The sequence below is a fragment of the Camelus ferus genome, chromosome 33 (genome assembly GCF_009834535.1).
Source record: "Camelus ferus isolate YT-003-E chromosome 33, BCGSAC_Cfer_1.0, whole genome shotgun sequence".
NCBI classification, from domain to species: domain Eukaryota; kingdom Metazoa; phylum Chordata; class Mammalia; order Artiodactyla; family Camelidae; genus Camelus; species Camelus ferus.
In genome coordinates this window covers 9,735,274-9,761,384 of record NC_045728.1, presented here as the reverse complement: position 1 = coordinate 9,761,384, position 26,111 = coordinate 9,735,274, and the positions used below count along the sequence as shown (strand labels likewise).

The following is a 26,111-nucleotide window of genomic DNA, read 5'->3' as shown; positions in this document are numbered from 1 at the left end:
GTAGAGTCTATATTATAGAGGATGGAGGTCAGACACATACATGCAATGATTCTCCTGCTAGAAAATCAGCTAAAGAATCCATTCCTACTTGTGCATCCCTTGTGCCCAATCCAGTGCTCTCTCTCGACTGTGGCAGAGAAGTCAGAGGGGGAGGGGGACCAAAGGACCTCTCATCTTATTGGGATGTTTTTCATAGATTGGTGAGTGATCTTGAGAGGGTCCTTCTCTAGCACACAGCCCCTGCTTTAGGTCTGTGGGATATAATGAAGAGGTAGAAGAAACTGTCCTCTGTCGGGGAAGACAAAACCTACCTGTATGAAGCTGTGAAAGGAAAGCACAGAATGTCCAAGTGCTGGAGTGTGTGATTTGGAATACAAACCATGGAGACATTCAGAGAGTCTCAAGGGTCCTGGTAGTTGAGACTAGCTTAGTGGGGGAAGCAGAACTGTTTGTGTCTTGGGGTTGTTAAAAAAAAAAATTTTTTTTTTTTTTTGATGTCTAGAAAAACAAGACTTCGCTTCTTCATCTCCCTGGGAGCGAAACATGGTTAATTCATGTTGATGAATTCAGCACTCTGCTGATACAAGATAGCTTGTTGTTGCTGTTTAGTTTCACCCACGGCGTTCCTTTTTACAGGATTCCAGCTCTCCTATTTTGCTGCTTTCTGTTTGCTGCCAGCACTGTGCAGAGATTTTCACCACTATCTCATTCCTGAGCTTCTTTAGGATGCATTAGAGGGATCAGGTACAGAGGTGAACAGCCTAGCCCTACAGAATATAGAAAGATTAACTACGAAATAAGCAATGAAATCATCTGAAGTGGATTATGAGCTCCTTTTAAAAAAAAAAAAACCAAATAGTTTTTTAAATTGGGGGAAGGAGTGTGAATATAGAACTGAAGATGTGGAACCAATGGGAAAAATTAATACCGAACCAAATCGCCACATTTCTGATATACAAGAACATTCAGAACAATTTTCCTTTTCAGGCCATAAAACTATCCAGTTATCCATAGCATGGAGTCAGCCTGGGAAGTTATTCTACGTGGATTGTTCTGATTAGATTCTTAGTAGCTTTTCCATTAGAAATAACAGAATGTAACTTCCATTTCTACATCACCTGTAATCCTATAGCACCAAGTGGGCATAGAAAAGCATCTTAAATCACCAAAACCTGGTGATACGTGATGGTCCAAGAAGAGGGGTCACAAGAGAGTAAACAGCACAGCACAGTGTTACCGGAGACGGTGAGTGCCCACACACTCAAAGGTGGTGATGGGTCTTAAAAACTAGCTTAAAGAGGATTCAGTGAAAAATACTTAACCTTACTTCTCTATGCAGCTTTTGCCCCCTTTTGTATAAGCTAAGCTGGGGAGTGTGTGTGTATGTCTGTGTGTGTGTGTTTAGCACAGACCTGCAGGTTCCCATCAGGGCTCCTTATGTCAGTTTCAAAAGAGAGAAGACACTTTACATTATCACTTCAGCCTTTGTCCCTGCTTCTAGATAACATCGCTGGGTTGAGTCTTCTGGCTTTTAGTGGCTTAGTTCTCACTGAGTGGTCTCTGATGTAATTTATTTCTAAGCCAACATATATGTAGATGCATGAAGTAAAAGGTGTTTTTCCCCATTCCCTGTCGAGTGATACGATGCCTGAGCTGACTTCTTAAAACCTCTTCCCCTCCACCTCCATCACCTGCAAAAGAAAGTTCCCCTAGTATGAACAGGGAACCAGGCAAAACGTTCTGCCGATCATGTAATTGAACACAGTCAGTGAGAACGAGAGCAACGCGGGTCGGTGTTCATCCATATGCCACACTTACCAGTAGCCTGGTCGGTTTTAGGTGGAAAGCAATTTTCAGAAAGGTCAGACAATAGAACTGGTAAATTGTGAGTGGCTGCACTGGCCAATGAAGTCCAGGGTTCAGAACCAACCTTTTCATTTGGCTAGCCGATCTTTTGTTGCAAATAAAACAGGAGATTTGCTGAGCCTGACTTTACTTCAAGAGCATGTAAGGCCCCACCTGATTCCGCCTCTGCCGACCTTTCGAGTTTCTCCTGATGCTTTTCTCACCTACCTTCCATCCCACCCTGTGGTCAAACCAGACCACGTCCTACTCTGTATTCATCCGATTTACCCCCTGCTCTTCTCCCGGGCCTTTGCTTTGGCAGTTCCCAGCTCCTGGAACTCCCTTCCATTCACCTCTTCGTTGTCAAAGCATACCCAGTATTTAAGATCCAGCTCAAATATCATCTCCCTGGGACATCTTCAATGATCCCCGTCCCCAAGGGACTGACAAAATAATCTCTCCCTCTCCTGAACATTCCTCACCTTTCTTTTTGTCCCTTGTCACTTCCTACATTGAATTGTACATGCTTGGCACACGTGTTGTTCCTCTTACTCCCAGCTACCAGAATAAGGCTCTTAAAGTGCAGAGAAGGTGCCATTTTCATCTTTTATTCGTTCACAGTGCATAGGATTCTTTGCACATATTTGGTTCCCATGAATGAATGCATGAATAAGGCAAATTTAACATGAGAGCAAATGTACATAAAAATGCTTCAGGTTTGAAACTGAGTGGCAGAAATACGTGAATGCACCTCCGATTTCAAGCAACCATGCAAAGAAACACTTAATAATTTACATCAGGCAAAAATATTACTTTTTTTTTTACTCATGTACCTGGTGGGGAAAGCAGGCTGATCATATTCGCAGGCTAGGGGAGAGTTGGCTCCAAGCGGTCAATACAAGGAAATGTTTTCTTCCAGCCGTCTATATGCCTTCTCTACAGTTTATAAGAACTCAGCCTCCTGACTCCCTGCACCAGCTTTGGAAAAATCAACCAGTCTTCTCCCTTCTCTCCTCATTATCCTCAAAAAGTGATTTCTGCTCCAAAATAAAATTACCAAAACTTGGTTCATGGGCTCTTCATTTCAACACAAGTCAGTCAAGATGGTACTTGGCTCAGAAGAAATGCGATCGTCTTTACCAAAATAATGAAAATCAAGTTCACTTTCCTCCTTACTCATCAGGAAAACAGAAAAAATTTCTCCTTGGTAGTTTGCTTTTTAAAATGTGAAAACCACCATAATGGTTTCAAAGTTACAAATTGTAGCTCTAGCATGTAGACTGATTACCACTCTGGGAAGTCTGGCCAGTTTTGATGAGTTTAGAAAAATGCTGTTATTTTCCTAAGAGTTAGTATTTAGACCAAAGAAGAAGGCAGGGAGCAGAAGGGAAATAACAGCTTCTCTCCAGTATCTGCTACACGCCAAACACACTGCAAATATTTGTTTATTTAATCCTTGTGATAGCCCTCTGAATTAAATATCACTATTCTCAGGAGAGAAAATGAAGGCTTCTGAAAATTAAATAACAGGTCCAAAGTTCCACAGCCAGGGAGAGAGAAAGCCTCCTCATGAAAGACAAAGATTCAAACCCCGTTCTGTCTCTTTTGTCCGGGTGTCTTCCATCGCATCCCATTGCCTGGTCCCATCTGGGGGTTTCCTCCAGAAAGGAGAGAACACAGGCAGGGTTCTGCCCTGATTCTTCTCTCTTCTTCTTCTTCTTCTTCTTCTTCCTCCTCTTCCTCCTCTTCTTCTTCTTCTTCTTCTTCTTCTTCTTCTTCTCCTTATTATTATTATTATTATTATTACAACCATAACCAACTTTATTAACTTTTTTAAATGAGGGTACTGGGGATTGAACCCAAGACCTCATGCATACCAAGCATGTGCTCTACCACTGAGCTATACCTCCCCCCACCCTATTTATTTATTTATTTTTTATACACATTTTTTTTTTTATTGAAGTACAGTCAGTTTACAATGTTGTGTCAGTTTTTGGTGCACAGCACAATGCTTCAGTCATACATGAACAAACATATATTCATTTTCATATTCTTTTTCAACATAAGTTACGACAAGATATTGAATATAGTTTCCTGTGCTCTACAGTATGAACTTGTTCATCTATTTTATATATGTATTAGTTAGTATCTGCAAATCTTGAGCTCCCATTTTTATTGGCTAGGAATCTTGCTTTTGGTTGTTGAAACAGACGAATCACTCTAATTCTGTAAGTTTGTTTGCCCCTAATATTTTGCATTAGCTTTCGAAATAATCTGCCTCCATAAATGCTCAGAGGTCATCAGAGATGCTGTGTATATTACTCAAGAGATGGAATTTTACTAGAAAAGTTTTTATTGGGTTCTCTGATGATGTTTCTTATTATTAACAGCAATGAGTGTTGATGGTTTTAATACAGCGCATGTCAGTGAACCAGAACGGTCATTTCGTTGATGTAAACATCCAGCTGCTGTTTTTGACTCCAGAGAGAGAGAGTTCTGTTCAGCGATCAGAGATAACAATGGAAATGAGGAAAATTACACATAAAGCCCCAAAGAGCTAGAAGTTGTAAATCTGGGAGGACCCTCCAGTCGTTGGTTACTCTGTTTTAGTTCATGCTCTACCATTACAATTATACCCAAACCATCGTGACCAAAGAGGTAACTCTAACCATTCAAACCAATAAACCTTTATGAAATGCTATGTTTGCACTGGTGGAGAGGCAGGGAGGTTTGTGGATGCAGCTGAGGGACATGAAGACGGACAAGGTCATGTGGAAAAGGCAGTGGAATTTTTTTTCTCTGTATATTGCTGAGATACAGAATACAGATCAATAAAAGGAAAGACTTTAAACAAAGCAGTGAGTTCCCTATTACTGTAAGTATGTAAGTTAATGATATCAGAGATACCCTAAAAAATTAAGGCGATCAGAGAGGATTCTTATATTTTGTGGGAAGTGTGTGTTTTATAGTTGGTATTTTTATATTCACAACACGGAGATATTATTTGCCTCTTGTTACAGAAAAGGAAACTATTTTTCTTGGCTGGCAGCAATTTAGAGGTCAGTGGTGGAACTAGGATTTGAACACAGCTGCCTGGCTTCAAAGTCTTTACTATTTTTAGTTAAGTCCTTTTCATTTCAACCTTGAGATCCTATGATTGTCAGACATGGGGTCAGCCTTCAAAGTGTCATTTAAAAGAGAAGATAGATGTACATAACTATAATGCAAGGGGGAATAATATATAACACAAAACATTGTTATCTTGTTGAAGAGATATGACACACAGTTACAAGATAGCAGAAGAGATTTATTTAATAATGAAGGATAGGATTACAAAAGACATAACAAGGAATTATATAATCAACAAACTTTATATTCAGCAAGAATTTATGATTATGTAGTCAAAAAGTTCTTTCAACATCTATTCTGTCTAGATACTGAAGGACAGAGAAACAAAGCATTTAAAATGGAAGCAATTCACTTTCTGGGTCATTCATTTGACCCAGTGTCTTAATCTGATTTTGTGACATTGCTGTTACTGTGTTGCTACTTAACTCATACTTGAAAGTTTAGTTGTGTATAATTAATAAATTAACACACATGCATTATAGGAAATTGAAAAATCCGAAAAGTAGAGATAAAAGCCACCCCAAAAGTCAATATCTAAAGACACGTTATTAAAATTTTGACTTCCAGTCATTTCTGTGTTTGATTCACAGTGATCTTACTGCGTTACTGCGTTGTTATCTAACTTTCTCCTCGTGCACTTCGAGCTTACCCAACAAGATTCTGAGCTGGTAGAAGGCAGAAATTAGGTACCACTCTTCTCTGCAGTCCCTGAGTCCCCAGAAGGACACCTTGCACAGTTCTCTCAGCATAGTAGGTTCTGGAATAATGAGCGGATTAATTGCTGACTCATTTATCAGTCAATAAAATGAATGAACAAAAAATATAAAACAAGGTTCTCCACTCTCAAGGCATTTACAGTCTGCGTTAAAAGTCTAACTGCACAAAGCATTCTAACATAAATCAATATATGATTAAAACAAACTTATTTACAAAACAGAAACAGACTCACAGACATAGAAAACAGACTATGGTTACGGGGGCGGGGGGGGAAAGGGGTGGGAAGAGATAAACTGGGAGTTCGAGATTTCGCAGATACTAACTACTATATATAATACAGATAAACAACAAGTTTATACAGTATAGCACATGAAACTATATTTAATATCTTGTAGTAACTTATGGTTAAAAAGAACATGAAAACAAACATATGTATGTTCCTATGTGACTGAAGTACTGTGCTGTGCACCAGAAACTGACACAACATTGTAAACTGACTATACTTCAATAAAAATATATTTAAAAAGTTGCAGTATTGTGTCAGTTTCTCGTGTGCAGCACAATATTTTAGTCATACATATACATACATATATTCCTTTTCATATTCTAACAAAAAAAAAAGCTAAATGAGTAGCTGCAAGATACTTCTTTAGGAAGAAGTGATGTGCGGTGAGGAAAGATGGCCTGGGGCATGCCTGAAGGGCGGTAAACTAGGGTGGGAGAATCTGAGTTGATTTTTCTCTAAACATCCCATAGGCCCTGATAGAAAGGGTTGGTCTGTCTCCAGCCGGTTCCCACTATTCCGCCCAGTGCCAAGTGGCCTCTCCAATCACCTGTCTCAGAGGACCCGTGACATTCTATACAAAAGAAACCAGGGCCCGGCTCTCTGCACGAGGGGAGCTCCCCAGCTAGGGTTTCCTCGCAGCCCTGGGACAACGGGGGAATTCTAGGCTACACAACCATGCTGTGGATACCTTTCTCCAGTGCTGCACTTACGAGAAAAGGGTTTTAGAACTTTTTTTCGAGTTCTCTCTCTCTCTTTTAAGTTCAAGTCTGCTCAGGTGGAAGTGCTGAAACTGTACTCCCTCCTACCTCGTTATCTGATAACCGTGTTCTCAGGGCCCCCTTTACACGCTTGTGCTGAAGCCCTCTGCAGCCGGGAGCCTGCCTTGGCTCCGACGGGCACCGTGCGAGGGACTCTCCGGGCACCGGGGGCCTTCTCGGATGGCCTGAATTCAGTGAACAGTCTGCAGCTAATCAATAGGGGCATAGCAATCAGGCGGATGTAAGTAGGGCTGGATCTGAAGGATTGTCACGTAATCATATTGGAGAATTACCCTGGGCACAAAGAAGTGTGTAACCTCAAGTCGCACTTGGCGTGCTTCAGCTCAGGCTGTGACAGCTGGTCTGACAGGATGCCTGCCCCTTCGACAGCTCTTTTAATTCCCAATGAAAAGAAAATTCCCTCCTTATGAGTCATTAAGGCTCCAATTTTATTTCTCATTATTAAACCATGAAGTTGGCCGGAACATTTAAAATAAGCAAAATGAAGAGATTTATGGGCAAATTGGAGTCTAGGTGAGAAATGGAAGCCTAATCTCTAAAGCTTAAGAAAGACACAATAAGCACACAATTGGAAAAAAGCAAATTTCAGAGTAAGCAGGAGGAGACGTTCTTTCGTATTTTTTCCCAGAGAATTAACTCTCTAAAAAAACTGAGTTTTTAGATGATGACTTCATGCTTGGTAATACCCACCTGATTTGAGAAATGTTGAAATAAGATTTAAATGGTATTTTAGTCTCCGTGCAGAACTAGAGGGTATGTCAGATGGATAGCCCCAAGCAGCCGACAGCCTCCTGTGGAGAGAAACACTGTGATGACAACATGAATTACTTTCAGATGCCCCTCACCCTAAAGACAGATCCCTGCTAGGTGGCCAGCACGGGGATCAGAGATTAAACTTGTTTGATCTTCAGTTTCTCGAGTGAGACTGTCAGTAAGGAGCTGTTGTGCCAGAGGGAAGGATGCTTCCAGCCAGCTGAGTGTCCCATGGGCAAGCACACGCCTGAGACCCCATTCGAATTTCTTATCAGAGGCCGCCTTCTTCCTGGAGAATGCTGTGGCAGGGGTGACTCTGAAAGGTGATGAAAGAGATGAAAGGTTCCCTAGACAGCCACCTAAGCCAGCCACCAACATCGAAAGCGTTTCAACTTAATACCAAAGATTGTCACAGATAATCGTAATCCCATCTGTTGGTCCTAAACTTCTTCCGACAGTGAGGAGAGGCACTTGCCTTAAAGGCAGTAAGGACAGTGATTATTCTGCAGGGGCTGTGAGGGAAAAATCCATTCCCTCCAAAGCTGAACACCAAGGCTTGCCCTGCAGGCAAGTGGTATGATCTGGAGGTTAGTGTTAACTGCTGCAGGAAGGAGTCCAGCTGTCCTCAAACACTGCATGTGCCCCGTAAACCGGCTGTGGTAGCTGCAAGTGTCAACAGAGTGGTTTCTTTGGGTTAAGGAGGTGTAATACTGAGTTAGGTCAATCGTTACCCAGTAGCAGAGACAAGATCTGGGGGAGGTCAGCTTCTCTGAAGGTTATGGAGGTTCCTGCCTCCAAGGATCCCAGGGTTTCTGGAGACACTGGGTCTGTGGGAAAGCTGGTCCCGGAGACAGTGGGGTGGGGATGGGGGTGGGGAGGGACAGGGAGAGAAGAGAACTAGTGTTTCTTTTCGTGTCTGTTGTGTCCCAGGCATGGCACTAGGTACTGTCACTTAAATTATATTTAATTCTTATTTCAAGTCTCTGAGGTAGTCTTTTTTAACCCTCATTTCAGAGCTGAAGAGCTGGAGGCTCAGGGAGTTGAAGTAATTTGCCCAGGTTCACAAACCTCTCCCCACACGGACGTGAACTCAAGCTTGCCAGCTTCGAAGACCATGCTCTTTCTGGGACGGCATGCCGATTCCCTGGAAATTAAGGAAACGGAGGCTTATTTGACAACTGGGTCAGCCAGCGTCGCCTGCCCCAGCAGCCTAGGTGGGAAATTCTAAGTGTAAGAAACCCCATGGTCTCCCTTAAAACTTCCCAAGACTGAAATGAAGAGACTAGATTGATAACCAGATTTCTATCCCCTCAGGACTCACCTGCGGTTTAGAGTCTTGTCACCAATTACCACTGCTGTCACCTCTGTCGCTGCGGCCACTTTTGCTTTTTCACAGATAAGACTCAAGGGGACGTAGGACTCTCTCCTTAATTCCTTGCTGCACAGCTGCAACAAGGCTAAAATGATGAGACAAGACAACTAAAGGCTTGAGATAACAAAGGGAAAATAAACATGGAATAAGAGGCAACTAGTTAACCAGGCTCCGGAGTTGTGGCCGCTTTCCAGAGCCAGTCTGTCCTCACAGGAGCCTTTTCCTAGACACCTCCTTACCCAGTTTCCAGCCTGCATCTGGGTGGCAGAGGCCAACACCCCCACCCCACTCCATCCCACCCGACTCCGCCCCACCCTAAGCATGTAGAACACGTTAAAGCATGTCTAAGGACGTTCAGGCCACTGTCTAAAGTCAGTCTCCAAATTTCTAAGCAGCTACTTTCCCCATGCAGATGGGCATCACTCTTGACTTATTTATTTATTGGTGGCACCAAATTCATAATTTAATCTGGACAGAAAAAGGTAAAAAGGTAAGTAGTAGAGGAAAAGGAGAAGACCTTTTTACAACTTGTCAAAATATGAGTATCAGCAACGTTTTTGTTTTAAGTACAACTGTTCAAAGCACCGGCAGCAACTCATCTCCTTGGCCACAGTCGTTTGAACCTCACTGAATAAATTCTTCCCATTCATCGTCCACTACATTTAGAACAAGGCTATGTTTTCATAGAGCTACCAAGTCAGCTATTTTTCAAACACTTGGAGATCTTCAAAACAGCAGTAAAATAATGTATCTATCAAGAAGGCAAAATAAATGAATAAAAATCTGATAATACCAAGGACTGGGGAGGATGCTGGGTTAAAAAGAAGCCTCATACATGCACTGCTGATAGGAGTGTAAACTGGAGAAGAAATTGGCAATATCTAGTAAATGTAAAGATGAGGAATACTCTATGAGTCATTTCACATCTTGGTGTATACTCTAGAAGAATCCTTACAAATGTTCACACGTAGACATGAACAAGAATATTCCCTGCAAAACATTCCCTGTTTTGTAACAGCAAAACAAAACAGATTGTTTTTTTAAAAAAAAAAACTGGAAAATATAAATGTCCACCAATAAAGGGACAGATTTTTAAATTTTTGATTTAATCGATACAATGGAATAATTCACAGTCATAAAAGTGAATGTACCACCTCTATGTATTTCCATACAGATAAGTCTTTATAATATAATATTGTGAGTGAAAACCCCCACATCTCAGGGGAACTATGCTGTCTTTCTATGTCTTTCAACTCTGCTAAGTTGAATCATCGACCACAAAAACACCTGCTGAACCATTCTTTCAAAACGATATTCTTAATTCTATGGACGTGGTCTCAGATATTTTGGGAGGCTGAACTACTGATCTAATGCCAACAAAGATGCTTCTTCCTAAGGTCTCGTGGTTTTAGAGCATCTGCAACATACAGAGGGCTACCGGGACCGGCGCTGGCGTGGTCTTGGTGTGTACTGATAAAACAAAACAGATGCAGGCAGGAAAGCAAAACCAGAGAGCATCTCCCTATCACAGATGCATAAAAGGGGCAGCGACCTCGTTAAAGGAATGCAGATAAGTGGTTTTTAATGAGAATGTGTTAGTCAGTAAGAATCAAGACTGTCCAAGAACTCAGATTGTACTGTTGCTACCAGTAGAGTAAAAGGATCCAGAAGTACTTCTATCCCTCCCTCCCGCTCTCTTTCTCTCTCTCCAGTAGGATATTAAATCTGCTCAAAAGAGCAACAGAGCGATTGATTTCTGTCTTCAAATGATTTTCAGTCTTATGTGCTTATTTGGAAGGTATTCATACAAAATAGAAAGGGTTTACAAGAAATTGGTGGTTGGGGGGACCTCTTAATTAATGGTAGAAATCTAGGGGTGGTATGGGATGATGGAAAGTCAGAACTGGAGTCAAATTCTGCCTATGAGCTGATGGTGCTTTGAGCTATTCATTTGATGGTTATAATCTCCAATGTCTTTTTTTCTTTGTAATATAAAACCTCTTGCAGCATTGCTGAGAGGATTACAGAGATCACATGTGCAAAGTGCAGATGTACACGCTTGGTAAATAAGAAGGGCCCAAGAAATGGAAGAGTTTGTGATGATGATGGTGGTGGCAGTGGTCGTGACACTTTTTCAGGAGGCTGCTGTGCACTTCCATCAGCCACATCCTCCTCACACTCCCTACACTGGTGGGAAAGGCATAGGAGCCTTCAGGCTGATCAAAATTTAAGTCAGTAAAGCACTTAGTGGCAAAATCTAACTTCCTGCACGCAGATGATAACCAGCCAGTATATTTTATTAATATGAATTTTCTGGTTCCAATTTCTGGTTTCACATTATTGATCAGCAGAGAGCTGATGAGATAGACTCTCCTGGGTCCCTGAAGAATCATTCTTAAAGAACTACCCTTCAGTGAGACGCTATTAGCTGAGATAGAAGGTCTTTATGAGAAACAGCCCAATGAACCTCACTAACTCTGTTGTAAAGAACTTCGTAGAGGCTGATGTTCACTGCATTGAACAGCGTCCATTAAACTCGGCCTCTAGGGAAGGAGCCCTATCTGATCTTGGTGCCAAAAACAGCTTAAAAAAAAAATCCCTTGGGTATTTGATTTTAGCCTTTAGAGGCTGTGAACTGACAAGGTTCCTTTCCTTTTGGAATGAATATCTGGAAAGCTCAATTAGAGGCCCAACTGTAAGCTGCATGTCATCACTGTGTGCATTTTTTTAAGCCTCACGTTGGAGTCATCTTACTTCCTGCCCCTGCATTTAGCTGGAAGAACATTCATAGCTATACACTTACCTCTGTGCGACGCACTGCTCCATGCTGAGCTATAAAAGAAATTACGCCAAGTATTGTCACTCCGGGTGGCCTAAAGATTGGTGCAAAGTAGATTAGCCTGAAGTTTGGTTTTCTCCCATGGAAACTTCATGCACACATGTCGAAACGCTGCTCCGATAAAGGCAGTTAAATTATTAACTCCCGCCTGGAGCCTAAATAAGTGTTTTCCCCAATACATCATTCATAATATACCGTTGCACCTCGGGAGCTGAAGTATTAAAGTGCTGCTTGAGACATGCTGGGAAAACTCTGGAAAATAACTTGCTAAGAGAAAAACAGTTCAGGAAAGCAATTTGAGGTTCCATTTTCCTGGTGGGACGCTATGTGGGATGGGTGGTACTGCTTATGTGTAAGCAAAAATCTGTTCCATATGCTGAAAGAAAGACAAAAGCAGGGCCAACCTGAGACACTCAGCAGGGAATTGATGGGGCAGAGAGTCCAGGACTCACACTTCTGCCATCACTGTCATCTTTAAGCACGAAGGGCCACCATTACACTTTTTTTTTCTTTTTTTGCCTTCCTTTTGCTCTCTGATGTGTTGGCTTTTAAAAAATTACATATATTAAGCCTTGCCAGAGGTTCGAAGGTACAGCTTAACTCACTCAAATCACATGCCTTGTCTCTGCCTGAGAAGAGTGTGCACAAGTCAGCACTTTATCAAAAGTGAGGTGACCAGCCTCGGTTCTGAACCACGCAGAGTTCCCTCTTTTAGGAAAAGTACCTGGAGGCTTTCCTCCCTGTCCCAGGGCTGTTTGCATCATAGCTCTCTTGGTAATTCTGTCAAAATTCGCTTTTTTCATTTCTTTCTGGGCCCAATCCTGGTGAGATGCTGGGGAGATGGGTGTAATTTCATGAGAGAAAAGCGTTAATTTTTCAGTCGAAAAGAGAGGTGAGGAAAAGTCCCTTCTTTCCTGCCTTCATGTCCCACAAAAATGCTGAATTTCATCCCTTCTTTTTAAATTGCAGAATTAATGAAGAGAAGGGGAGAGCGTGGTCTTGTGCAAGTCAGGTCCTTGGAGAAGTTTCTCAGGGACATACAGGAACAGAATTAGCAGCCATAAAACATAGAAATCTCCATTCTTCCCTGAAAAAGCTCAAAACACGTGGCTTGAGCCTTATTCGTTCCCTTCCGGACATGCCGTCCTGATGCGGGGTGACAGCCTGATGGTTAAGGTGTGAGCTCTGGAGTTGGGCTCCTGGGTTGAAATCCCAACTCTACTGCTTTCTATCGTGTGCCTCTCAGCGGATTCCTGCACTTAACTGCACGAAGCCTCATTTTTCTCAACTACACAATGAGAATGATAATAAGGCTACCTACCTCATAGGACTGCTGTAAGGATTCAGTGAGACAATCTTTATGAAGCATTCAGTACAGTACACCTGAATATTAAGCACCAAAAGATATTAGCCATTATTATTTATAGGATCAAAATCATTTTAAGGATGGCTCATTCACAAAATTTTACTTTTAAAAATCCCTTTTTAATGAGAAAATATTCTTCATGCTCCTATACAACAGGGTCACAGTTATACATTTAGTATTGAGCAATTAAGAATTAGTATTTTTTAAAATTGCAGATATTGACACATTTTTTAAAAGCAGCATGTGTATTTGCGAACTGTGGTTTACTCAGGGTAGGATGCACATGGAGATTTTGCAGACCCCTTGTAAATATCTCTCCAGGACCCCCGGAATCTGAGTCCATGGCTAAGGAAGCGTTGCCTCCTTGTGACCCTCTGTTTTGTGAACAGTTGGGTTCAGTGACATGTTATAAGGTATTTCATGACAGAGGGCTCCGAGGCCAAACATGCTTGGAGCATGCTGCATGAAGTTAAATTATTTTCTCTGCTGCAAATTTATTGGAACATTTATAATGCAAATAATTACAGTGACTTCCCAAGAGGGTAGTATAGGATGTGGCTCTTTGCAAACATTTTTGACAAAAGCTGTGTGTGTGTGTGTTTAAAAACACCTGCAGCAACTTGGGTGCATGAGGACTTGCAACTCACCTTTACTAGACCTTCTTTCACTGGCAGGGTCCCAGCTCATGCTGCTCAGTGGCTTATAAAGTTTCCCTGCTGCTTTACTGCTGCCACTAACACTGCCATTAACCTCCATGCTACATACTTCAGAACTGCTTTCCTTCTTAAGATGCTACCATTCTTTAAATAGCCTCCCCAAAGTGTTGCCTCACTCTCTGAGTTCACTAATTCTTCTGTGAAGAAAGTTGAGGAAAGTTCTGAATGTACAACTTAGAGGGGTTTGATACCTACCCTATGTAAGCATCTCTTCCCACAACACCATGATGTAGTGACTCAAGATGATCTAGGCACCTTGAATCTTCTCTACCTCCAGGCAAGTTTCCCTCCTTTCCTGGAAACTGGGGAAATCTTTCCCCCACTTTATTTTTTTTTTTTTAGTATACTTTAATTCCAGTGTCTTCTTAACTTTTAGCAACAAGAACATCAACGTTTCATACCATAAGACTCCCTGCAACCTGTTCCAGAGTTTCTCAAGTGGGCGAACACAAACCTCTCCCTTATTGGTTGGTTTGTTAAACAAATATTTATAGATTGTCTGTCTGAGCTGGGTATCTGTGGGGGCAGAGATAAGTATATTTTGGAGGTGGATAGTATTCGGTAGAGTCAAGAATGAATCCCATGTTACTGGCTTTAGCAATTGGTATAGAAAGTGGTGCTAAGATGGGGAAGACCAATTGGGAGGGGATGCAGGAAGGAGACTGAATTTCCTCTGGTCATGTTAAATTTGAGGCATCTAAGGATGGCCTACATAGAAATATCAAAAAGGCAGCTGGGTATGGAGGTCTAGGGGCTCAGAGATGTCTGGGCTGGTGATTTAGAATTTATCAGCATGAAGTTGTTACTTAGATGACATGACCTACGGAGAAACTAGACAGGGAGAGGAAGGAACAGGCCTTGGAAATAAACCCTAGGAGACTCTAACATTTGGAGGTAGGGGAGAGGAGGATAAACTAGTCAAGGAGACTAAGATGGAGCAGTCAGTGTGAAGGAGGAAAACCAAATGATGATCCAGAGGCCAAAAAGAATGAGGAGGTTAAATGAACCAAATGCTACTGTGAATTTAAAACGAAAACAGAACTATCCGTTGGTGATCCTCACAAGAATGGTGTCAACGGAGAGCGGTGGAAAAAGAATCCAGGTTGCAGTAAACCGAAGAGTGACTGGTGAGAGAAGCAGAGACAGCGTGTGTAGCAACTATTTTAAAGACATTTTGCTGAGAAGAGGGGCAGAGAAATAGAGCAGAAGGGGGAAGGGTACAGAATGTGAAGTCAAGAAGATGGGAAATGCCAGAGCATGTCTTTGTTCTGATGCGAATGATCCAGTAGAGAAGAGACCCATGAAGCAGGGCAAGAAGAGGAAAACCAAAGGGTGGAGGACCTTGAGTGGGTGAGAGCAGAAGAAATCCAGAACACAAAGGGAGGACCCGGTCTTTGGCAGGTGGAAGGATGTGGTCTCCAATTCAGCAGCAGAAGAAATGGGGGCAGGTGCAGGCTGACTTTTAGGGAAGGTGTAGGAAGGTAAGTGAGTTCACACTGATGGTGTTTGTTTTTCTTAATGAAGTCTGAAGTGAGGTCATCTGCTCGGCAGGAAGGGAGATGGGGATACAGGCAGTTTAAAGAGAGAGAAAGGAATCTTAAGGAGTGGGAAATTAGAAAAACTCAGCAAGATGGGAGGGCAGTACTAAGTGCTTGTTAGTTGTTAGAAATAAAGTACATCGGTCAGCTCCGTTTCATGATCTTCTCGCGTGGTACTCACCTTCTCCAGAACTGGCACTGTCAGGTCCATCCTCGGGTTTGCCAGGCAAGAAGGACAGAGGGAAAACAGGGGCACTGTACTTGGGGATATTTGCAAGGGGGTAAGTAAACGGACAGACCACGGAGTCTAATCTGTATAGCACCCACTACAATGGCTGGTGCACAGTGGACAATAATGAGCAGATGGAAAATATACATCACTCCTTACACGACTTCAACGATCCATTTATGTATCCTCGGCAAAGTTGAAAGGTTTAAGTCTGTAAGTGGAGAGAGTGTTGGGCCAGGGACTGGGGTTCTGTAAATTCTTGAGGCTTGTCCTGCCACAGCTATCTCACCAACTGTTCACTTCCCTTTTCCCCATTGTGTATTTGATGTACTTACATACCAAATATATACACATACATACATATGCCGAACATATATATATGTTTTTATATATGAGTGTATGCGTGTATATATAACCACATGTAACCCAAGAGAACAAGAGAGCAGTACATGGCATTTTACTCCACTGATGGAGGCAGTCACAAAGCCCATCCAGGTCCAAGGAGAGAGGACACAGGACCCCACTACTCAATGCAAGGAGGGCCAAAGAACTTGTGGCATATTTTAAAACTACCACAGAATCAGTGAATCCGGTCATTAAATAAGGAGAGATCTTTAGTTTCGTGGAAAGACAGTCTAGTCGCACGGAGGTGATGCATATTGCTGTGCAACCAATTCATGTAAAATGTATGGAATAATGTGACCTGCTCTTGCAAAGTCCCCCCTGAACCTTTCTTTTTCTCATTTACTTTTCCCTTTCTGTCGTCTACCTTACTTCCCTCATTTACAATTTTACGTGAGAAGAGGCAGGTTTAAATAAGTCATATGGGAGTAGCTTGAAGAGTTTTAGATAAAAATGGCTCTAAAATTCTAACAAATAAATAAGGAAATAACATAACAGGAAAATTTTTTGTTGGAGAGGATTATCTCCCCAGTGCCTCAATAGTTGGCTGGATCTTTTGGATTAACATTATGTACAATATATTGATTTGTACTCAGTGTTACTTCAAAACTGGTACAATTTTTTTAAATGACATATTCACAGAGTTCAATGAAGCCTCCAGAGGCAGGTGAGCAACTAAACCTTCCAAAACAGATGGATACCTGTGAGCAATATTTAATCTTAATGGAAAGCCAAGTTTACCTATGACAAGTTTCTGGCTTGGGAGCAATGCTTACTGGGATACAACTCTGCTGAGTTAAACGTTTACAGAGAATAGAGAACAGGGTAGCCAACCAGCTGCTTTCTGTCAAGCCTGCATTTAAAACATGCCTCAGAACCGCTGATTAAATGTTCTTATGCATCCTCAATTGAGTCTCCAAGTGGTTTTCTAAAGCATAATTCAATAATACAATTAGTAGTTGAACTAGGTTCCAATGTTACTCATTAATTCACTTATTCCACACATTTTGTTGAGTAAGTAAGTACCATGGCCAACTCTTGAGCAAGTTACTGAATGCTATACTGTGATGTATGTCAGTTTTAGAGATTCCTCTTTTAAATGATTAACCCTTACTGGAGAAAAATGACTTGAATTTGCATACAATTTTCCCTTAGAAACTAAATGAGTAAGTGCATGAAAAGCTAAGAAGAATATCTGGCTCTAGCAAGAGGACATTGCATGTTTAGCTACTATTATTAAGCATAAGATGATCTAAAATTCTCTCAAGTTCCTGTATCTATTCACACTATTTCTTGACTAGGTCAGAGATTGGTAAAAATACCAATATCTCTCATGAACATGGATGCAAAAACCCTCAACAAAATGTTAGGAAATCAAACCCGACAATGTACAAAAAGAATTATACACTACAGTGAAGTGGGGTTTATTCCAGATATGCAAGGCTGGTTTAACGTTTAAAAAATCAATTAATGTAGTTTCCATTGTACGGATCTTTCACTTCCTTGGTTGAATTTGTTTCTAAACATTATATTCTTTTTGGTGCTATTGTGAATGAGATAGTTTTCTTCATTTCCTTTCAGGTATTTCATTGTTAGCGTATAGAAATGCAGCTGGTTTCGGTATGATTTTATCCCCTGCAATGTTCCTGAATTCGTTAATTAGTTCCAACAGTCTTTTGTCTGAGTCTTAGAATTTTCTATGTACAAGATCACATCATTGGCATTAATGACAATTTTACTTCTTCCTTTCCAATTTTGTTGCCTTTCTTTATTCTGAGTGATTTTTCTAGCTAGGACTTCCAGTACTATGTTGAATAAGAGAATGGGCACTCTTGTCTCATCCTTGATCTTAGAGGAAAAGCTTTCAACCACTCACTGTTGAGTATGATGTTAGCTGTGGGTATGTCATATTATTTATTTACTTTATTATATTTACTTATTACATTGAGGTATGTTTCTTCTATACCCCATTTGTTGAGGACTTTCACAATGAAGGATGTCGTATTTTGTCAAATGTTTTTTTTTGCATTTATTGAGATGATCATATTATTTTTATCTTTTATTCTATTAATCTATTAATCACATTTATTGATTTGCATATGTTGAACCATCCTTGTATCCCAGGGATAAATCTCACTTGAGCATGGTGTGTGATCCTTTTAATGTGTTGCTGAATCCAGTTTGCTAATATTTTGTTGAGAGTTTTTGCATCTATAACCAGCATGGATATTGACCTACAGTTTTCTTTTCTTGTAGTATCCTTAACTGGCTTTCGTACTGGGATAGTCCTGGCCCCATAAAATATGTTTGTGGGTGCTCTCTCCTCTTCAATTTTTGGGAAGCATTTTGAGAAGGATTGGTATTAATTCTTCTTTAAGTGGTAGAATTCAACAATGAAACAATGTAGTCCTGGGCTTTTTGTGTTGGGAAGTTTTTGATTAGTGATTCAATTTCCTTATTGGTCTGTTCAGATTTTCTGTTTATTCATGAACCCTTGGTAGGTTGTATATTTCTAGGAACTTATTCATTTTTTGGATAAATTCATTCCATTTGTTGGCACATAATTGCTCACAGTACTCTTTTATGGTCCTATGTATTTCTCTAGTATCAGTTGTAATAACTCCTCTTTCATTTCTGATTTTAGTTATTTGTGTCTTCACTCTTTTTACTTAGTCAAACCAGCTAAAGGTTTATCGATTTCATTTCTTGAATAAAAATGAAATATCACTGCAGATCCTGTAGCTCTGACAAAGATAATGGGATATTATGAACAACTTTATGCTATAATACATTTGAAAACTTGGAGTGATCAAATTCCTGAAAAAATACAACTTACTACAACTAATGCAGGAAGAGTAGGAAATTTTGAATTATGCTTAATTATGAAATAAATTGAATCTGTAATTTAAAACTTTTCATCTAAAACACTCTAGGTCAAAATGGCTTCAACAGATAAGTCAAACATCCTTCATAAAAATTGTTGTGAGAATTAAAGGAAATAGTTTATGTGAAATATCTCAAGAAGTGTTTGGCACATAATAAAAACTCAGAAAGTAGCTATGATTATTGTTATAGCATATTCAACCCTGAATTAAAGACTTGGCTGGAGGACCGCAGACTTGGAATCTTAGAATTGGACTGAATTAGACCAGTCCGACTGATCCAGGAATTATTCAAACATAGTGCTAATCAATTCCACCTTTGCTTAACCTATCCCAGTGACAGGGAACTTATTAGAACTGTCTGAAGCAGCTCCAATTCTTCGAAAGTTCTTCCTCATTAGCTTGAACCATATGAAATTGCTGTTTGTACGCCAAAACAATCAAATTACCAACAATTTCTAATAAAATGACCAGAAATTTGCCTTTCTGTTACTTCCTCTCATTTTACTTCCCTGTCCACTCTCTCCTTTAGAGAGAATGTGAAATCAATGGTGAACAAGATAGGCTAGCTCCTGCCTTTGCCGAGGCTTACGTGCTTGACAAGCAGACAACAAGAAAATAAGCAATTACATATAATTTTCAGTCTCAAGGAGGTGGAAGAAGAGTATCTCAAGGGAAGGGCTTCGCAGAGCAAATTCCTCTAGAACAGGTACATGCGGGTTTGAAGGTGTACAGCAGCACTGCCCAGTGGAATTGTCTGTGATGATGAAAATAGTCTACTTTGGCACTGTGCAATATGATAGCACTGGCCACATATGGCTACTGAGCACTTGAAATGTGGCTAGTGTCATGTGACTCAGGAAATGCAGTTTTAATTAATTTAAATTTAAATAACCACATGTGGCTACTGCCTACCAGATTGAACAGCGCAGGAATAGAATAAGAAGAGACAGAGAGTAACAGGATCACACATGAGTTTTAGAAAGATAATTCTGACTGTCTTTTGGAGATAGACCAGACAGCGATCGTGTCTTTAGAAGTTTTCTCTATAAGGGGAAAGAAAGGAACAAAAGAGCCGACTTTGGGAACTCCCTGAAAAGAGGAGGGCCCTGACTTAGTAGGGGATGGAGTGAGGAGAATTTAGGACACCTTGTTCCTGAACCCAGACAGAAAAGAAATGAAGTTTATCCCCCAAATCTGCTGTTCCTGGAAAATCTGTAAAGAGGAAATAGCCCTTCTCAGGTCACTGAAATGAACCAAGAAATAAAATGAAAAAAAATCTAACCACAGAGAAAAAAAAAAAAAAGGAACAAAAGAAAAATGACTGAAGGATATTTCAAAGAAATAAGAAGTGTATATAGTCATTCCTTAGTGTCCTCAGGGGATTGTTCCAGGACCCTCGCAGATACCAAAATTCACAGATGCTCAAGTCCCTTGTATAAAATGGTGTAGTATTTGCATATAACTTACATACATCCTCCCACATAAATCATCTCTAGATTACTTATAATACCTAATACAATGTTAAGTGCTATGTGAATAGTTGTAAATACAAGGTGAATGTAAATGCCATACAAGTAGTTGCTGCACACAGCAAATTCAAGTTTTGCTTTTTGGAACTTTCTGGAGTTTTCTTTTTTTCCCAAATATTTTCTATCTGCAATTGGTTGAATTCTCCAATATGGAATCTCAGGGTATGGAGGACCGACTGTAACTAATCACACCCAGTCACACACAGTACTCACATATGTGTTTATGTATCTTGTATACAGTATTTATTAACAGGGATAACCCACATTTGTTGCCTTTTTTCCTACTTGCTCACAGGACATCTAACTTCCTAAGTATTTCTGGGTGTCCCCAAGGGTACCTGAGCTCACAAGTCAGCCTATCAGTTAAGTATCCGTGCAGCATCCACCTTGTTCTTCGTCCTCTGTGCATATTTCACTCAGCTCTTCTCATGGTGCTTGTCACTGAGGCTACTTTAGACACCAGTCATGCTAATAATCTTAATGCCTCCAAAGCCATTCATCCAAAGGTGCCAGAAAGATGCTCTGTTCTCTGTAGGAGGAGGAGGAAGGCCCCCATCTCAGCAACCGAAGCCACACTCTTTGGGTCACCTTCCCCTTGATCCTCAGAACATTTTCTTTCTTTTTTTTTTAAACATTTTTTGATGGGGAAGGTAATTAGGTTTGTTTGTTTGTTTGTTTGTTTTAATGGAGGTACTGACGATTGAACCCAGCATGCTAAGTACACAGTCTACCACAGAGCTATATGTTCTCTCCATCAGAGCATTTTCTTTAGCTAGCTTTTTTAGGCTTTTTTTCCCCCTTCTGGAACTCCTCTGAGCCCTACCTATGGGGTAAGTCAAAACAAAATAAAATAAAAGAAGTCCCTAGGAACTGCCACTGAGTTACCCCTAAAGAAGTTTATTTCCCCGCCTCTAGGAACTAATTAATACACGTGCGTGTACATCACAACACCTCACCTGCTCCCTGAGACACACTGCATGAAAGCACACACACCTTATGCACGTGGACCTTGTCAGCTCCCAGCTCTTCAGCGAGCATAACCATACAAGGCTGAATTCTCTTCCGGATCAGCCAGCACCATCCCTCTTCCATGCCTGTTCCTGCAAAAGAAATGGTTGAAAAAGTACATAAGCAATCACAGCCCAACAGTCAGGTGTAACGTGTATGGAGCTGGAGCAATAGCAAAACATAATGTGAAGACTTGACTTTGGTGCCAGACTGACCTGGATTCAAATCTCAGCCTGGTCACTTTTACTAACTGGATGGTCTTGGGCAGATCACTCAACCTCTATGAACTTCAGTTTTCAATTCCATAAAATATCTACTTTGGGAAGGTTGTAAAAATTAGAATACGGACAGGGCCTGGTGCCTACAAGGGGCTCAATAAATGGAAGATGCTGTTACTACCTTGGTGTCAGAGCACTGAAAGCTTAGGATGCTCCAGGCCTTGCGCAGGAGACACAGAATAAAGGCCAGAATGCTACCAAATGCAAAATCATCTTGGGATCATATTAGATTACAGCCTAGGGTTCGCCAATGAGGACACTCAAGCCAGAGATAGGAAGTAAATTGATCAGGGTCATACTGCAAATTAGTGACAGAATTGGGACAAAATTCTAGGTAAGTCAGGAAAGGTTGAGCTTAATGCTCCTTTCTGTAAAGCAGCAGCCTCTCGGAGGCCCAGGCTTTGCAGTGACCTGCCCCTATTCCACTCAGATGTGGCAATACGTACTCCTCCTTTGCACCTAGCTTGTCCCCTCATGACGGGCAAGAAAGAGAGAGAGCAGATGAGGTGCTTCTAGCGATGACTAGGCCGGCAAAGACATCCCCGTCGCCATGGCAACCCCAGCTTGGTCCTGGAGGACCCGCTCCTCCTGGCGCCCCCTCCCATTCACGCAGCGGACGTGACACGTGCGGCGGGGTCACGTGTTGTTGTTGGGCCGGGAAAGCTGCTTCCGGGTCAATGCAGGACACTGGGCTCCGGCGGCCGGAGTTGGGGACGAGGTGAAGCGGAGCCGGTCCGGGGCCGGCCGGGAGCAGGCCGGAGGCTGAGCGGCGGCCACGGCGGCGGCGGCCGGGAGGGGGGAGGAGAGGCGCAGCCCGAGGAGCCGCCGCAGCAGCTCCGCCGCCTCCCGGGCTGAGGGGTGAGTGGAGCCCGGGCCTGCCGGCTCCGCCGGCTTCTCGAGGCCCGAGGGGCTCCCCTCCGGAGCCGGGGCGCCGTGCGAGGACGCAGCGGGAAGAACTCGGAGCGGGACGAGGCCTGCTTGGGCGAAGGGGAGGATGGGGCCGGGCCTGGGCCGGGGCAGAGCCGGGAGGGCCTGGGCTGGGAGAGGGAGTGAGTCCCGGGCTGGAGGAGGGCGTCTGGGGGAGCCTGAGTTCCTGGGAGAATCCGGGCTTCTCACTGTGCCCCCGGGGGCGTGGGGGATGGGGAGACGCCCCCTGGCTGGTAGGAGATGGAGATGAGCCTGGGGCTTCTGGGGAGATAGGAAACTTGGCTCTGAACCACTGAATTAAAAAGAAAAAAAAAAAAAATAAAGGACATGTCCCCAGGGAGGTTTGGGGGGCCAAGGAGCGGGCGGGCATTCCCAGGCTCTTGGGATACTAGGCCTGCACCTTCCAATGGGCTGGTAAAAGGACGCGGTAGTTTTATAAGGGCTTTGTGGGGGAATCGTTTCGCCCCCAAGATACCTGACTGACAATGAGGCGATTGGAGTAAGATGGGGCCTGGGAGGAGGGTACCCCATCCTGGGATCTGAGAGAGGAGGAAGGTAAGGATCTGTGGGGAGCTGCATTCTCAACAGAGTTCGGGTCCTCTTTTAGGAAACATGCTGGGAATTGGTGAAGCGAGAAAGAAATTTAACACCGTCTTCTCTTGGGACAGTGCTCCTAGAAGTTGTAGTTAAGGAAAGTTGGTTGGAAGAGAAGTGTTTATAGTCAGTGGAGGAAGGAGGAGCTCTACTCTGAAGGTTGCTAAGCTACGAGAAGCTTGTAGGCACCGCCTAGGGCTGTTGTTTGGGGAAGTTAGCAATTCTTTCAGGACCAAATACAGGCTTGGCTGAGACTTGTCCCCATTCTTTGCATGCTGCCCCGGAGCCCTTCAGTTGGTTTCCAAGAATCCATCTTGAGCAAAGAGATGATGTGTAGATGCTGAGAACTAATGAAAACATTCAGCCTTTGGGTCCCGAGACATTGGACCTAGATTTCTATAAGCTTTCAAACTTTTTTTGAGTCATACTCCATAATAGGTACATTTTACATCATGATCTAATACATACCCGCATAGGAATGAAAAGTTTTACAAGGCATTATTTACCCTTTTTACATACGGTGCATACTGATCATTCTTACTATATTCTATTCTCTGTCATTAAAAAAATGCTGACTGATACCTACTAAATTGGCTTGTAGGTCACACGTTGCCGTTTGAAAAACACTCCTTCCAAGACACATTGCTTTGGCATCCGGTTAGTGTCCTCATGTTGTATGTTTCTAGAGCGCAAGGATGATTTTATATAAGAAGATGGATGGTGGGGCTGAGGGGTGGCAGAACCAACCAGGTGCAACTGACTGCTTCATTTGTCCACATATAACATAGCGTATTTAACTCGTGTTTTATACCATAATCGTAATATTTGATACCTTAATGTCTGATCATTTGATGAAATTTTTGAGATAAGTGTGTACTTTAATTTTCTCTATCCTTTGCTTGTGTCTGAGAAATATGAGAGGCCTAGTTCCATTCTAGTTGATTTATCCCTACATCTTTAATGTAATTTTACTTTAATGTTACAGTATTATAAATATACACTTATTTGCTTTTCTGGTATTTAAAAAAATCTCAAGCTGAAACCCGTATTTTTCTAATTTCAGTAATTAGTAAGTAGTATACTCTTTCTCCATGATTAAAGGTATAAGTTCATGGCTTTAGTAACTTAATCATAAACTTAAGTATAACTTTGAGTTAGTTGACATCTTAATTCCTCCCATGAAAATGATGTTTTCATCTGTTTAGATGAATAGTATTGTAATAAATGTTAATAAGTATTAGTGAACAAAGTAAGAGGCCTTCATGTGCTGCCGTGTTTGAAGTCTTTTAAAAAGTTGTCACACAACCTGTTCTTATAGGGCGTTGAGTGTCCAATGATGTTGCCTAATTTCAGTAGGTAAATTTATACGGTATGTACTTAAGACCAGGTAATAGTGGTAACTTTTGTTGGTGACACCTTCATATAGTTTGGAATGTGGAATTCAGAGGCCATCAGGAAGACTTGCCCACATTAAAGTTCACCAGTGGGGTCACATTCTTGCTTAGATGCCTTGTGAAAGCATTCTTCTTATCTTCAAGCTTTGTGCGTTATAAATCTTTCTTACCTTTAACTATTTATTGATTGTATTGTGGTTACTGAGGAGAGTGGTATGCTGGCATGTATCAGCCGTCCTTTAAAAATTACCTTTTAATCAGGTAAATATTTGTTTGAAAATACTTAGCTTTAAAGAATGTTTAAAAGGTTTCTTTTTTGTAGTAGCTGTTTGGGACATTAAGGAAGATTCTCATTAATTTCATTTTTCTGGGAATCATGTGTACCTGTCAATAAACAGTTGTGGAGAATTTACCCTGAGTGATTGTGTGTGCTTTTTTATAGTTTTCATTTCTTCTCTTGAACCTCAGACTCTTAAGTGTTTCCACCTATAGCTGGCTCTTTTCTCATTCTAATTTTTGCTTCCAGACTGCTGTGGGTTTGGAAATTAGATGCTTACCTTTGTTAGAACTTTGTGTAAAATTAGATTGTGTAGCTCTGAATAGTGTTCTTTCATTTATATATATAGTATATATTAAATATTATATATATTATAAATACTTTTTTAGTGTATGAACTATATGACATGTATTTTGGCTGCTCAGAGGCCTGTTTGCTGACCTCTTGGTCATGGGCTGTGTTTAAAATAAGTGAACTCTATTATATGTTTTGGGCCTAGTTAGCAATATAAGAAAAAACATTGTAAAAAGTAGCACGAAACTGATAGTAATAGAGTTTGGACTTAAGGGGTGAAGAAATCACTTAGCTGCGATTGTTGCCTTTGCCCTACATGCGGTTAACGGTTAAGAGGTACTGTTCTTCCCTTTTTCACCTTCTCTACTACAATGTCCTAGCTTTTATTTCTTAGAGATTAGAATGCTAACAGCCTAGCTATGCCCATTGTTACTCTCCATCCTACTCGATCTTGCATAGCTTCATCAGAGTCCTCTTCCAAAGAATATTGCTGTAATGTATCATTTCCCTCCTCAGAAGCCAGGAGCAGTTTCCCAGTGCCAGCACTGAATAAAGCCCGCAGTGCTCAGGTTGACATTGTGGACATTCTACAGCCCCTTTTTACTAACGTTATTGTTCCATTCCTAAAGGCAGATCCTCTGTTCCTGCCAAGCCATCTACTCATTCCTTCCTTTGTATGTAACATTATTCCTGAAAGTCTGCGGGAAATGGGTTCCTTTCTTCATGAAATCCTACTCATCTTCATTTCAATTACAGATGACCCCTCTTCCTTGAAGTCTTTCTTGTCTGTGTTGTCTATACAGCTTTTCCCGTATGGCTTTGTATGTATTGTTTGTGTGTCTTGTTTTTTTTTCTTTTTTATCCCTTTTAGCTTGTAAAGTCATGGAGACAGGAGGCTCAAATACCTTCACATCTCTAGGACACCTAGCGTAGGGTTCATCAGAGTATATAGTT

The 26,111-nt window shown here is 41.5% G+C and overlaps 1 protein-coding gene, 1 long non-coding RNA gene and 1 other non-coding gene across 5 annotated transcripts in view; 1 reads left to right on the top strand and 2 right to left on the bottom strand.

Annotated features, from left to right (window-relative positions):
• Nucleotides 1-3,683: 3,683 nt before the first annotated feature.
• On the bottom strand, nt 3,684-3,755 carry TRNAT-GGU. The gene has a single exon. It is a non-coding gene; the product is annotated as a tRNA-Thr (tRNA).
• Nucleotides 3,756-20,659: 16,904 nt separating this feature from the next.
• Nucleotides 20,660-22,291, bottom strand: LOC116661079. Its single transcript, XR_004316822.1, has 3 exons — nt 22,118-22,291; nt 21,379-21,485; nt 20,660-20,914 (listed from the first exon to the last, which is right to left on the bottom strand). It is a non-coding gene; the product is annotated as an uncharacterized LOC116661079 (long non-coding RNA).
• Nucleotides 22,292-22,359: 68 nt separating this feature from the next.
• Nucleotides 22,360-26,111, top strand: part of TBCEL (tubulin folding cofactor E like) — a 56,780-nt gene continuing 53,028 nt past the window's right edge. The window contains exons 1-2 of one of the 3 annotated variants that reach the window (XM_032472284.1): nt 22,360-22,529; nt 23,794-23,849. The gene's annotated coding sequence lies outside the window, so the exon portion shown is untranslated. The remainder of the gene's footprint in view (nt 22,530-23,793; nt 23,850-26,111) is intronic. The other 2 variants (XM_032472285.1, XM_032472283.1) reach the window with 2 other exon arrangements.